General features: G+C 41.0%; 1 protein-coding gene across 2 annotated transcripts in view; it reads right to left on the reverse strand.

The window, feature by feature from the left end:
- Dcdc1 (doublecortin domain containing 1) overlaps positions 1-14,202 on the reverse strand; it is a 154,422-nt gene extending 140,220 nt beyond the window's left edge. For both annotated transcript variants that reach the window (XM_050147094.1, XM_050147093.1), the window contains exons 1-3: positions 14,142-14,202; positions 7,478-7,612; positions 6,718-6,875 (exon numbers count right to left, since the gene is read on the reverse strand). The gene's annotated coding sequence lies outside the window, so the exon portion shown is untranslated. The remainder of the gene's footprint in view (positions 1-6,717; positions 6,876-7,477; positions 7,613-14,141) is intronic.
- Positions 14,203-14,817: the final 615 nt, after the last annotated feature.

Below are 14,817 nucleotides of genomic sequence, written 5' to 3' on the forward strand. Positions count from 1 at the left end.
AGAGCAGAGCTGTCGGGTCTGTCTGAGGAGTCTTACCTCACTTCCTCTTCCTCCTGTTTATTCCTCCCACCTATGTTTTAACCTATCAGGGCAAGCAGTTTCTTTATTTAATTAACCAATGAAATCAACAGATTGATATATGACACTCCCACATCAGAGGGTCCTTGAGACTCATGGGCCTGCCACACTATTGAATCAATGCACTCCAGCTTGTGATAGAACTTGTCCAAAATAAGGAAAGAGCTAGAGGAGGGCAGCCGACACTGGCCTTTCTGTGCCATGGGTGCACATGCAAGTGTGTGTAGACACACACACACACCCTCTCCAATGATGCCATGTGTGCATATGCGAGTGTGTGTAGCCACACACACACACCCTCCCCAATGATGCCATGTGTGCATATGCAAGTGTGTAGCCACACACACCCTCTCGAATGATGACACGTGTGCATATGCGAGTGTGTGCAGCCACACACTCACCCTCCCCAATGATGCCACGTGTGCATATGCAAGTGTGTAAACACACACACACACCCTCCCCAATGAGACCAATGAAGCCCCAAATAGGCATCTGATTCAGCCAATAGCAAAGCATTTGAATTTCTAGTCGGGAAACAGACGTATGACTTCACATCTCTAGAATACAGTCTCAGTCTCACAGTCTGAAAATTTCTTGCACAAATCACAAAATGGCTAAGGCAAACTGCTAACGCTGAGCACCTCTGAACTAGAAAGATGATTCAATGTTGGATCTTACCCCTAGAAATCATAATTAGACACGGTGACATCATACTGAATTTCTTGAAATTTCCTTAGATCTCTATTGTTGGTAAGCGTTTTAGATAAATGAATCTGCGAGAATCTGAACAGTCTACTTTGCTTCAAAAGCAGATTCTGACGACTACCAAAACTGACCTGTTTATTCATTATCTCTGAAAATTTGTGTTGATGTTTACTGAAGAAAACAGGAGGATAGTTCAAAGCAAATAACATGGTTACAGATTATCATCAACTACATGGTAAACCTCACAAGCGACTTAGTAGGCTAATAAATCATAAGCTGCCGAATGCTCAAGAAAATCATAATATGACTCTTTCAATTTTTAATATGTGGTTTTTTACAGTTTGTAATTATATAGACACGATCATCATTTGTCCGCTAAGAGAACTTCTCATTACTATTAATTTATCTTTCTGTCAAAAACGAGGGACTATAATAGTTCCTGTAGTTGGTGCATCTCAGATGTATTGCAGAAAAGAACCTTGAGTACAGAAAAAAAAATTTTAAAAAAAGCATGTCATTTCGTTCAAGCTTCATTTCTTCCTATTTTGTCAGGGGGAAGAAAAGGCCTTTTAAAACTTGACCAATGCAGTATTTCTGGGATTCATATTCTCTTGGACTGACAAATACAATCAACTGAGTACCAAATGCTCACTCTACTCCATGCCAATCACAGCCAGACTTCGTTATAGTAAAGAACGTGGGCTTTACAGGAATTGTAAAAATGTAAACAAGGCTCTAAAACAGTCTCAGGAATTCTATTTTATAAATGAAGTTTTGATTATAATTTAAACAAATCTCTTAGGGTATGATGGTTTTTATTCAGAATGGGCTGTTTTTATTGTGATGGGAACACTGGCTAGTCTTCGGGGACCAGAAACACCTGTTTCTTAGTAAATTGCATTTCCTAATGACTGTAATAACTGTAAGATCTATATTAGCTTTCAAATGAGAATATTGTGTTATTTATTTTTTAAATTGTCAGTGGAAAATTCAAAACAAAAAGTAGAGCAGACCTTTGTATTTCCTCCCAAATGTTCTTCCCCATACAGCATGCACTAAGCGTCTATATTAAAAACACTTTTCAGCATCTTGTTGACTATTACCTATTTTATATTTATTTAAATATGGTATTTGAGTCTTAAATCTTGGGAGAAATGTTATAAATAAAATTTTAAAGCCCAGTAACAACTGCTGATATTTCAATACATTTCCCTCAAATTACTCATCCATCCACCTCCCTGTCTGTGGGCTTTCGTGGGTATAAAATCAGGATGACACGAAACATATTTTATAACTCACTCCTTTTGTTAGTGAGACATTAAAGTACATTTTTAATGAAAAATCATCAAAGTACTTTTAAATGTCTGGTCTCTTCAAAGGATGAAGTGCATGCCAGCTTGAGTCACGAAGAGAAATGTCAGCGCAGTCCATGGCAGCTGCTGGCTTCCCTGGGAAGGAAGGGGCTGCTCGTGAGTACAGTAGCGGAGACCTCGCTGCTCACCAAGTCACTAGTGGGAAAAGAACAAAGGCCCTTCCGTTGCCACTAACACAGATGTGCCCACAGGCACACTGTCAGAAGCAGTTAAGTTGACAGCTACTCACAGTTCATTATTCTCCTCTCACAGGTCACTGGGTGACAAGCCGGGTCAGCATGCTTTGTCGGCCGCCCCACTCTTTCTCTGTCTCTTATTCAGTCTAAATACTGGTAAGGGGGTCCTTTAGCCAAACTAATGTAAACAAACACACTCCAGGTACTCCAAGATGACAATGACACTTATTTTATTTTGGATTAAACTTGTAATCAAATGTGGATACCAAACAAAAGTATTCTGCTAAAGTATCAGTCGCCAGAGCGAACAAGAAAATATATCTTGCGTAGTGTCTTGCTTTAAGATCTCCAACAGTAAGAGAAATCCCTTCTTCAAGTGAGAAAAAGATTCCCCCCCCCCGTGTTTCAGTGGAAAAGTGGATCAACAGTCAGACATCTTCCTGAGATTTGGAAGTATGAATTAATCAAAATGGCTCTGTAGGAGGGAGGATATAATTCTTGGCTATTGTTTTAGATTGTGCGGCACTGATGGTTGGGGGGGGCATTTGACTTTTGCTTAAGAATAAAATTAAAAAGAACAGACCACAGAAAATGGCAATAGTGTAACTTACTTTTTTTTTTTAAAAAAAAAGTAGCACACATATTGATATGGAATAAATAAAGGGTGGTAAGGAAAAGTGTTGTCTGGAGACACAGGTTTGTGTTTGAATCCTACCTTGCTATAACAGATATTATAACAGGCATCAAAGCTGCACTATGTGGATACTTGGGATTTATTTCTGTATCTTCATTGATTTTGAAAGTAGTAATATCATCAAGTTATGACCTTAGCAACAAATCAGCCTCTCTTGACACTCTAAGAATAAACATGTAGAACAGCGGTGGTTACAAGGTAAGTGTCAGCCAAACAGCACCTGAAAGTTTCTTTGCACCAAGTGGGTATGGACAGAGCTGACTCTCTAAAGCACGAAATATCTATGACCGTTATTGCCATGCGACTAGGAGAGGAATTTCAAAAATGAAGGTTAGGCTTCTGTAAATCAGGACATCTAGACTACAGACCTACAAGGCTGGATGCCGCAGGAAGTGGGGGATTTGGTCCTTTAATGTCTCCTGCCTCTTATTTAGTCTGCATGGAAAACTACTCCCTTCATTTTTCCCTTTCCAGACTACTCTACCTTATTCAAAAGTCCCCATTTTGAGACACCCCGCTCAGCTAATGACGTCGTCTGAAGGGTTGAGATATGGATGCTGTGACAGGAACGTGGATGGTCAAGATGTCCGAGGTAGGTGTTAAGAAGAGGATTTGGGTGCTAATTGTTCTGCCTTAAATTTCTGAGAAACCTCATTCAACAAGTAAATCTCCTCAGTTTCAGTGTTCTCATCAATAAAACAGAGACAGTTGCCCTGTCTACCTAATGCATAAGTTATTGGATGATAATACATGAGCCGCCCCTGATACGGTCACAAAACCTCAGCTGGTGTTATGCTCAGCCCATCCCACCTGCACTAATTTCACACATCGTCTGGCGCTGTGGACCAAGGTCCCTTTCTTTTCACTAGCTGACTACTGTGGCTCCCACCTCCCATCCTTCTAGGGATATAAAGGCAGATTCCTCCACACTTAATTCTTTCCGGTTTCCCATTTTCACAACTCGGGTAATTTTATATCACTCCTTTATTATCTGCAGTGAGCTTTGATTTAATTGAATTAACATTGAGAAAAGCATTTATGATGATATATACATAAAATACATATGCTTATATTTTAGTGTTAGCATATATATGTATATATATATCACAATACAACACATTGATTCTCACCTTTGGAATATACACAAACCTAAGGAGACAATCTAGGACTCGGAGTCACCAACACACTAAATTCTACACCATGTTCTAATTTTCCCCACAGTTCCTTCTAACATGAGAGGAAGGTGATTGCTGTCAAGTATTGTGTTATTTATTCAAGAGGATTATGATAAATAACACAGAGAGGAAAATGAACTGGAACTGCGTCTGCCGAGGTCAACTGCGAGGAAAGGGGGCAAAAAGTACTTCAGTGCTTAAGAAACGAAAGCAGCAAGCTCCAAGCGAGGAATGGAGAAAAGGCCTGTGGGAGATTTTTTATGAAAAGGAAATTATAGACATATTTGCCAGTCAGTTGTTACTGAAAAACACCTACAAGTCTAGACATAGGAGTTCCAGAAAGCATACAGACTTAAATTCTGAGATTGGAGAGCTGCTCAGCATCTAAGGGCTTGTTCGGCTCTCCCAGAGGACTCAAGTTCAATTCCCAGTACCCATATTGGGCAACTCACTACTGCCTGCAACTCCAGCTCCAAGGGAGTCAGTGCCTGCCTCTGGTCTCTGTACGGACTGTATTCATATGCTCATACACACACAGACACACACACACAAATGAATCTTTAGAGCTAAACTCTATACATTTATGTTTTCTACACTGACACACATACATACATATTGTACCAAGGTTAAAGTTTAATTAATAAACTACTCATAATAAGACATTAAACTAAGAACAACCAATAAATAGAACAACATAATCTGATAAACATTGTGAATTGGCTATTTCTGGAACTTTCCAGTTAAATATTTGGGTCCTGAGTGGACACAGGAGACTCACATTGTGACAATGGATGGGCAGCAACCATTTTTTTAATGCTTGCTTAAAATTCTTTTGTATCCTTGTTTTCAGCATATTTTCAGAACTGCTATTCAGTCAGTGTTTCTGATTTCCTAGACATTTGAAACTATCTCATCAAAGTTAACAAATCCAGTATATAGTATATTATTAACAGGTTTTGTGGCCAGGGAGGGTAGGATGTCACTCTTTCTATTACTATCCTATTTCTTCTAACATTCAATTATCAGAGAGCATTACCTCAGGATATTGAAAACAACAACAGAGTGAAGATGGCCAGTCCCTAAACTTTGGTAGCCCTGTACCCTCAGAGGAAAATCCTTCCAGCCTGGGGAGGCAGAACACATGGAAGAGTGGGTAAATCAGCACAAGGGCGGGGATTCGCGTGGAAGAAGAGCAGAAACCCTGTAGGGTGGCGGGAACCTGAGAGCAGAAGCAATCTGCTCTTCCAGAGCCCAGGATAGGAGCTAAGCCCAAGACAATAAAACCCAGGAAAGACAGAGGAGACATGACTGTGTGAGTCGAGGCAGATCAGCCAGTGGTCGCTTCCCAGAGCAGCATCAACACATCCGCAAGAACCCTGGTATTGCTTGAGTTCCCTTTCAGAAGAAAACGCCGAAGACCTTTCCCAAGGAACTCTCGCCATAGTGACAGGAGAATGGCCCCAAACTTGCTGCGGAGAGTGACCTGGCCATGTCGCTGCAGCTCGCATGCATGCCATAGAGGATCATCAAGTCGAGAAACTCGTGAATGTTTAAAAACTAAGCACCAGGGGAGAAATGTCCTGCAACCTGAACTTGATGCGCTCCAGGAATCCCTCACACCGAGAGAGTGTAAGATAGAAAATTGGTAATATGTGTAACCTCATCATCCAAATAACAATCAAAGACAGAGCCTCTTGAGGTGGGTTGTATAATTTAAGAATGTAAAAGAGCCTCCAGTTTTACAAAGTTGTCAAGTGTTCTTTTCCTTTCTAATACAAATGCCACTTCTATCCGAATTGCCGGATTAAAGTTAGGGATGTCATCAAACCAAATCTGCACGTGCGAGAATGGCGGCACTACTTTAAGATCGTGCGGATAGACAGTCCTTTCATACCGGGACAGATATAAACTGCGCCTTATGAAGTGGTTGTCAACCAGTAAAACAGCAGTTGTAACAACCATTGGTTTCAGGCTAGTGAGGAGAATACGAAACATAGTTTCCACTTTCCGAGCAGGAGTAATTTGGAGTTGTTTGCAAACCACGGACCTCTGGCGGTGGGAATGGTTAATGTCTTAAGCATCACTATAGAAGCCCATCTAGTACCTGCAGATGCAAGTACAACACACTCCTTGTAGAAAAATCAGAGGGCTCGCTTAAGTGTTTGCCTTCCTCAAAGACTTGTGCGCACTTTCACAATTGGATATATGCTCAGTATTGCCTTTGCTTAACGATGTTATTTCGGTATATTTTAGTGAGATTCTAGGGCTGCAATCCATAATTATCCTCATAAAATCATCCTTAAGTATCCTCATAAATGATTACAGATATCAGTCTTCAACAAAATAAACATACATGTCACCTCTCTTCATCAAATGTGACCCTGAAAGCACCATGATTGAAAGCCAAGAGGCTTTTGAGCTATTTCAACCATCTCCAGGAAATCAGTCTTACATGAAACCGAAGGAAAACGTCGAATGTCATTGAGCAATGAAGCCCCGCTCTGTTGATGCCCTACCTCTGAGCAGGAGCCTTGGGACGTTTGCCTTCCAGTTTCCTCAGCAGCACCACTGCCAGCTGCCCTGTTTCCTCAAGAGAGCCTCGCGGCTCATCGTGAGTATCCGAGGGTTCCGACAGCTGCTCCAGTAAAGGACTGTTGGCAGGTTTTTGAGAACCCTTGTAATGAGACATAGGAATGGTGGAGTTAATGTTCATCGAGTGGAAATGTTTATGGCATATGGACTCAAAAGATAACATTGAGAGGCTCCTGGTTCTTTGTGTTTCCCTACAGCACAGGACCGTGTATGTGGTCAGAACAAATGAAGGCTATCCTATATAAAATATAGGGTATCATCACATATTTATATAGATATTTAGCAATAAAATAGCATTGATTTTATATGACTATAAATGTGACTATGAATATTACAATATGGAGCTAGAGAGATGGCTCAGCAGTTAAGAACACTGGCAGTGTTTTTCCAGAGGGCCTGGGTTTGGTCTCCAGCACCACATGGCAGCTCACAGCCATTCATACATAACTCCAGTTCCAAGGGATCCATAAACATGAAAGGAAAACACTCACACACAAAAAAAGTAAGTCTTTTTTTTTAAAGAAAAAAAAAAGAACATTATAGCATTATGTGACTTAGGTAATCAACAGCATTGTCATGAGAATTTGGGCTTCTTTCCTGAAACCAACAACTAGAATACGTTTTCTCCTTTCAAAACACACTTTAGAAGTCTGTGTCTGTCTTCCCTCTGGCCACCACACTGACCTCTTCCTCACTGGGAATGCCATGTTGTTGATGAGCTGTGGTCCAGTCTCTGTGGTGAATATGGTTGTCTGCTTGGCTCACATCCACTGAAGCGGTGAGATCCTCCAGGTAAGTCAGGACAAACTGAGGATAAGCCTGGAAAGGACAACATTTAAAAATCATGCCGGCTTTGATATTCTACAATTGGAAACTGAGGTAGATAAATAAGTAGCAAAATGGTTTAGCTAATAAATTTTGTCTTTGGGTCAAATCCCTTTGATTGACAACTTCCTTTTAAACTTATTTGGAGAGAGTTTAGCTAGGGAGATTTTCTTTATCTTGATGCAGCTATGAGAATATCTAGGACTGAGGAGAATGGCTGTGCTGGCAAAGTACTTGCAAGAATGAGGACCAAATGCTCCCTAAAACCCATGACAATTTTAAATCCAGGGATGGTGGCAGCTGTACAGGGGTGGCGGCTGGTGACAGGCTGGTCCCAGTCCTATTGTTCTTGCTGTTCTCCAGGCCAGTGAGAAAATTTATTTCAGAAAACAAGGTGAATACTTCCTGAGGATCAACATCAAAAGCTGCCCTCTGCCCTCTATACACATGTACACATACATGCACATACACCCATACCAACAACAGCACTACATGCACACACACCCCCAAAAAACTTATATATCAGTAACTCCAATTTCCATTTCTAGTCTCAGGCTATGACTGTGAACATGTATGTACATATGTAAAATAAGCAGTTGCTGCAGGGCTTGGCAGTCCTCAATTCTGTTCAACGAACAGACAAGGGGCTACAGAGTGAGGATGAACGGCGGTGTGAAGTGGAGACAGTCTGTACCTGTCAGACACAAACTGAGAGCCACAGTCTGGGAGCATAAAGTGAAAAGAAAAAAGGCAACACAGATACTGAAGAGCCATGATTGATTTTAGCTAGCAACCACAGCAGCAAGCATTTTGGATATATAGATATAAAAACAGCCTACAGGGCACACAATAAGAATGAGCAGCTGAACCAGCCACACATGGTGTGCCCCGCTAATTCTCACTTGGGATCATTTGCCATCTGTGCATCTGGCTTCCTGTGAACACCACCACTGGCCAAGTGCACCTGGACACAAGCTCTCCCCATCCTGGAAGAAGGATGCAGCCCAGATAGAGGTTATACGCACTGCAGGACAAGACTTAGGGAGTGCGGCCCTCGCACCCACCTGCACCTTATTTTCCAGGCATTGTCTACCCACCTCTCTCCCTGTACATTTTCCTTTGTTTTAAGTTGATGGAAGAAACCGTATTCTGAGCATCTTAGTTTGGTTTGTACATCTTTGCTATTCCATGAACTCTAGGATAGCTTGCCTTCCAGTAGGCCTCCAAGATACCACTGTGTCAAAGAACTAAACCGTGTGACCATAGGTTCAGATCTTCATCCTTGCAACAGCCTTTGAAATCGCTGCTACAATTGTGCCCATATTAAAGATGACATGCTCGGTGTCATCCAGTTTACTTACTAATCTAGAAAGCCCAGATGTGCTCTCTCATTATTACACAAGGGGCTTGTTCCATTTTGTAAAGTGTGAAACTAAAGTTTAAAAAAAAAAAAAAAAAAAAAAAAACCAAGAGGAGATCAGTGAGTAATGAATGGCAGTGAGTGTCTTGCACTGTCCTAGAACAAATTGATACTGAATTACTTTAACCTTAAACTTTGCTAGAGAGTGAGTGAGTAGAGGCTGGAGAGATAGCCCAGAGGTTAAACCAATGAGCTGAGAAAGCGAGAGATACAAGAAAATGTGAGGAGAAAAAGATGCCAATTAAAAGGACAGTGAACAGAATTTCTGCTGGATAAGACAACGACTATGACCATGTTAGGGTATATGCCCTCTGAGTTAACAGACGCACACATACAAGCATGTCCATTGCAGCAGCGTTGTTCATATCTGCTTAAATGTGGCTGTCTAGGAAATTTTTTAAAGTAGCCTGAATATGGATATAAATATAAAAAGAAGGTCATTCTATGCAATCAGGAAGAAAATTATGATCATGAAGTCTTGATGTGCTATGTCTTATCAAATTAACTAGTAATTCTGTGATATCAGTGCTGGTATGAATATTTGAATCCTATGATTGAGAGGTGCTCTTGTTTCTTGTTTGTTAGACACTACCCTGGAGTCCAGGCTAGCCTCACTCCTGCTGTGCAGCTGAGCCTGGCCTTACATTCTCCATCTTCTTATCTCTACTGCAAAGGCTGAAACTGCGAGTGTGTTCCATCACATGCCATCTGCTTGTATTTTTATTTGTATTTTATTCAGTTTTAAATTGCTGGAGGTTTTTCTTCAAGAATAGCATATGCTGTTTTTATTACTTAAATGAGACTCCTGTAAATGTGTTAAAATATGCACATACTAACTTCTGGGAATATACATTTAAATAGTTCTGGGAACTAGAATAAGGAAGAATTTGCAGGGACCATATGTGTTAGGTTTTTATAGTAACCCTTGTTGCACAGAAATATTACTCTTACACAACTTTTTTTTTTAACAAAAACAGTTAATTTCTGTAGCCCACGTTCTCACAGTCTTGGAAATACACTCTTAAATCTCCAACTTACCTAAAACATTAGTGAGAAAGCTTAAGATTTAAAAGTTTTTAGATGTTACTTTGAGATTTATATCACACCTATTGTATTATGTTGGTTTTTTATTATGCAAGCTCTTACTGTGTTACACATGATCACAACGCCAGCTAAGGAGAGCATGTTGCGCAACAGAGGAGATTGTTCTTTGTTGGCTCCACAGGAAAATATCACAGTCATAAGAGACCGCAGTGCTTTCAATGTGAGGGACAAAGAAAACCAGAAGGACAAAATTACCAAGCCAATCGTCCATGTTTAGACCTAGTTCCCATCCTGACCTCTTCCTATACATATGTTTCTGTGGTATAATTTAAATATACCGAAGTGTCCCAACTCATGCCATGGGCAGCTTCATTCCTTCATTCCCATCATAAATTACCCTGCAGATCTATGACGTAACTGCCAGCACTCCTAATAACAACCATAGTGTTGTACAGTCTAGTACTCAGTGTCGGTATCAGCTCTCACTGTTCTAAACAACGCTACAATGAACATCCTTCAGGGTACGTCAGTGTCTGAATTAAAGGAATGTGGGGATTTTTAGAAAATAATTTTTATTATGTTACCAAACATATCCTCAGAAATAGTGTACCGTTTGTATTCCATTCTTTGTATAGTTCCTTTCCTCGTTTGCCAGTGTAGGTCTCTGCGACCTAAAGAATTTGGCAATAGTGGTAAATGACCTTATCAGAGACACCAAAGCTGCTATTTTCCCCTTGCTTCTTCTTCTCTTGTCCAACAGCTCACACATTATGGGTGGCACTGTAAGGGAGGTTGCACTATGATGGATTAACACCTCTGGGCAGTGGCAGTCGTCAACATGCTCAGAAGTTGACTTTCCAATCTGGATTACGTCACAGATGTCTGAAGCTCTTGGTTGACATATTGGCCCCATTCTCATGAGAAAATCTGGGTTAAAACTACCAACTGAAGGGCTGGAGAGATGGATCAGTGAGTAAGAGCACTGGTCGTGTTTCCTGAGGACCCAGGTTTGATTCTCAGCACCCACAAGGTGGCTCACAACCATCAATAACACCCGTCCCAACACCCTCTTCTGGCTTCCATGGACACTTGACAAACCTGATATGCCCCAGACATACATTCAGGCAATGTACTTTGATGATGATAATGATGATGACAACGAGTACAGTGAAGCCACTTTGGGTTCTCAGCCCATAAAACCACAGATGCTTGCTGTTGAAGTTTCTGCTCTTCGGGGTAAGTTATTAGCAGTAGAAAATTACTGCTAATCAGAGGTGAGCGAGCGTGTGCCCCATACCTTTATCAGACTGAGGATTCCCAGGTTTGCCAACTGCGCTCTAACGGGAGGAATACCCACCGAATTGTCTGACAGTTGTTGACTCTTTACTGAGACCAGGTGCTTTATTTGGCTTGGCTCTTTTAATTTTTCTTCTGACATGTTTTGTTTTCATGCCTCTTGCTCTTTTATCTGTCAAAGGGTTTAAAACTTTCCTGCTGAAATGTCAGACTTACTCGATCTTAATATATTATCTCAGTCTCTGATGCTGATGTTACAAAGGTTTTTCCATATTTTCTTATTTACTATTTACTCTTGCTCTTTTGTTTTGTTGCGATGGGGTCTCTCTGTGTAGCCCTAGCTGCCCTGGAACTCTCCATGCAGACTAGGCTGGCCTTGAACTTACGGAGGTCCACCTGTCTCTCTCCAGAATACTCATATTAAAGGCATTAGCCACCTTGCCCAGCTTCCTTATTCACTTTTCACTTAAGCTACTAATAGCTTGGGAGCTTTTAATTTCATACACACAACTGCAGTCTTCTTTTATACAGATTCTGTCTTTATGTCTATGCTTCTAGAATCTCCTCCTTATCACAACATTGAGCTAGATGCTTCAATGTACATTTTCTACGCATGTTCAAAATTAAATATCTAGCTTATCTGTAGTTGAACAAATATCGGTGAAATGTGATCTTATTACTTTTTTTGCAAGCGAGAAAAGAAATAGTTTTTTTTTGCAAAGAGAAAACAGTTACACAAGTAAAAGCATCTAAGTAAATGCAATAAATGTATTGAAAATTTCCATTTATCATTATTAGCTGCAAATTACCAACTAGCTGTTCTAAGCCAGGATCTGTGCCAAATGCACACAATGGTCACAATGCTAGCATTAATATCTCCACTTTGCAGATGAAGAATGTAAAGCTCAGAAAGGTTAGGTGATTTGCCTAAGGCCACACAGCTAATACGTGTTGGAGCCAAGATATGTTTATAATATCCTATAGCAGCAATTCCATCCCTAAAAAAACACATGAGCACAATTCATGATCCAGCTGCGAATAATTACCAAATTATCCTCCATTTTATCTTTAAATATATGGAAATAACCGGGATGTGACAAAATGGGGAGCTAGCTGAAATTTCAAATGTTTCCAAGACTGAAATGCTTTATTAATAGTTTTTTCCCTGTAGATTTATAACAATTAGAGAAAAATCAGTGACTGTGTTTGTGAACAAGGTTTATATTCCAAGCCTACTTAAAACAAACTTGTGTTTTAAGTAGGAAAGCACACATCATCTGCTTGTGGGGACCAGGTACAAACGCCCTGAAGACAGAAGCTGCACCCTGGGCAGGGGTGGGGAGGAACTTGAGCAGTGTTAGAAGGACTTTCATCGCAGGGACAACATAGGAAACAACCTGAGGAAAGAATAAGAATGTACTTAGCATCTCCGTTTCAGTGCCTGTTCGTTTGGCTCCATGTCTCCGGGCCCGTGGTGAGGCAGACAGTCATGACAGAAGGGCGGAAGAGAGCGAAGCTGTTCATTTGTGGCGGTCAGGAAGGAGCACGGATACGGGGAGGGAAAGGCCGGCGCCATGCGCACCTTGCCGGGAAAGAATGGTGCGTCCAGCCCTGGCCTCTCCCCGCCACACTTCTACCACTGCCTACTAGTGTGTCTGATTTTATCCATCAGTGGATGTAGTTAGAGCCCGAGTGTCCTAATCGCCTCTCAATGGTCCACTGGGTTGGGTGTACGCCATTGGCACATGAGCCTTTGGGGAACATTCATACAAGCACATGGATCAGAGGGAAAAGCTGAAGGAGACCCTGGAACTTAGTTCTGCTCCTTATCTGTTGGTATGGGAAGCGAGACCCACTAATAGGTATATTTTAAGGTATTAAGCAATCAGGGAACCACTAAATAATATAAATAACATTAAGAGTGCTAAAAAACATATGGAAATCTATAAGCTTCCTCAAATGTATTCTTTAACTTTATTTTTAATTCTCTGTGTGTGTGTGTGTGTGTGAGTGTGTGTGCACACGAGTGCTGGTGCTCATGTATGGCAGAAGCTCTAGGTCTGTCTGGAGCTGGAATTAAAGGTGTCTGTTATAAGGGTGCCGGGGAGTGACCCTGGGTCCTCTGCAAGACGGGCACATGCTCCTTACTGCCGAGCCATCTTTCCAGCCCCCAATCCATATTTTTTTAAAGTAATTTAACTGGAATTCCCTCACATGGGGGATAATGCTCCTAAAAATCTCAGACTGTCAAATAACCCAGACACAGGCAGGGGGTATCTCTCTTCAAGTTGTTGGTCAGGGGTTGCCAAGAGACCCTCAGACAACAGAGACTCTCTCACAGTTGCACTTGGTTGCCCAGCAGAACTTGAGGGTAAAACACCATCACTAAAGACAACACATTCTTTAGTCCAAAAACCAAGCAGGCACCAAACTCATCTTATTTCAAAGTGCAAGGGAACAAACTCCGAAGCTCTTGGCCAACAAATTATGAAAAATTAATTTTCACTTTGAAAAAAATGTTTTTTTTTTAAAAAAAAAAAAACATTTAAAAAATCAAACAAAAAATCCAGGGCAACCATTGAGTTAAATTAAATTAAAATTTTAGTTTAATTTAACTAGATTAATTTAAAAACCTTCGATTTCAAAGCAAAAAGCAATATCATTTGTGCAGATACAGAATCTCTTTCAAAAGTAGTTTATGTTACATGCACCCGAGAACAACTCTTCTTAGAAACGAAAGGTTGTTGATCATCCAGCCTTTACCTTAGAATAAACACAGCCACCTGTTCCGAACGTCCACTTCGGGGATTCGTCTCCTTCATGTCTGCAAATGAAAATAGAATTTACAAACTGCTCTTGCTTTTGCTCCACACGGAAATACTTCTGGGGTTTATTGAAATGGTCACTATTTTCATATAATTTGGTAATAGAACTGCCTCACCCGACTACTGCAGTGTTGTGGTACCCAAAGCACTGTGGTGTGGTGTGTGTGTGTGTGTGTTTGTGTGTGTGTGAGAGAGAGAGAGAGAAAGAGATAGAGAGAGAGAGGGTGTGTATGTGTGATGTGGTGTGTCTGTGTGTGTGTGTGATGTGATATAGTGTGTGTGCGAGAGAGATGTGGTGTGTGTGTGTGATGTGGTGTGCGTGTGATGTGGTGTCTGTGTGTGATGTGGTGTGTGTGTGAGATGTGGTGTGTGTGTGATAAGGTGTGTGTGTGAGAGAGAGAGAGATGATGTGGTGTGTATATATGTGTGTGAGATGTGGTGTGTATGTATGATGTGGTGTGTATGTGATGTGGTATATGTGTGATGTGGTGTGTGTGTCTGTGTGCATACGCGTGCAATGTGTATATTTCCAACAACCACGTTGACTAGGAGTTTTAGAGATTAAATATAGTCAGCAAAGTATTATAGAGGCTGACACTGTGACCCGTGTCTAC

Source organism: Alexandromys fortis, unplaced genomic scaffold, assembly GCF_014885135.2.
Source record: "Alexandromys fortis isolate MF-2015 unplaced genomic scaffold, M_Fortis_MF-2015_v1.1 scaffold_12, whole genome shotgun sequence".
NCBI lineage: Eukaryota > Metazoa > Chordata > Mammalia > Rodentia > Cricetidae > Alexandromys > Alexandromys fortis.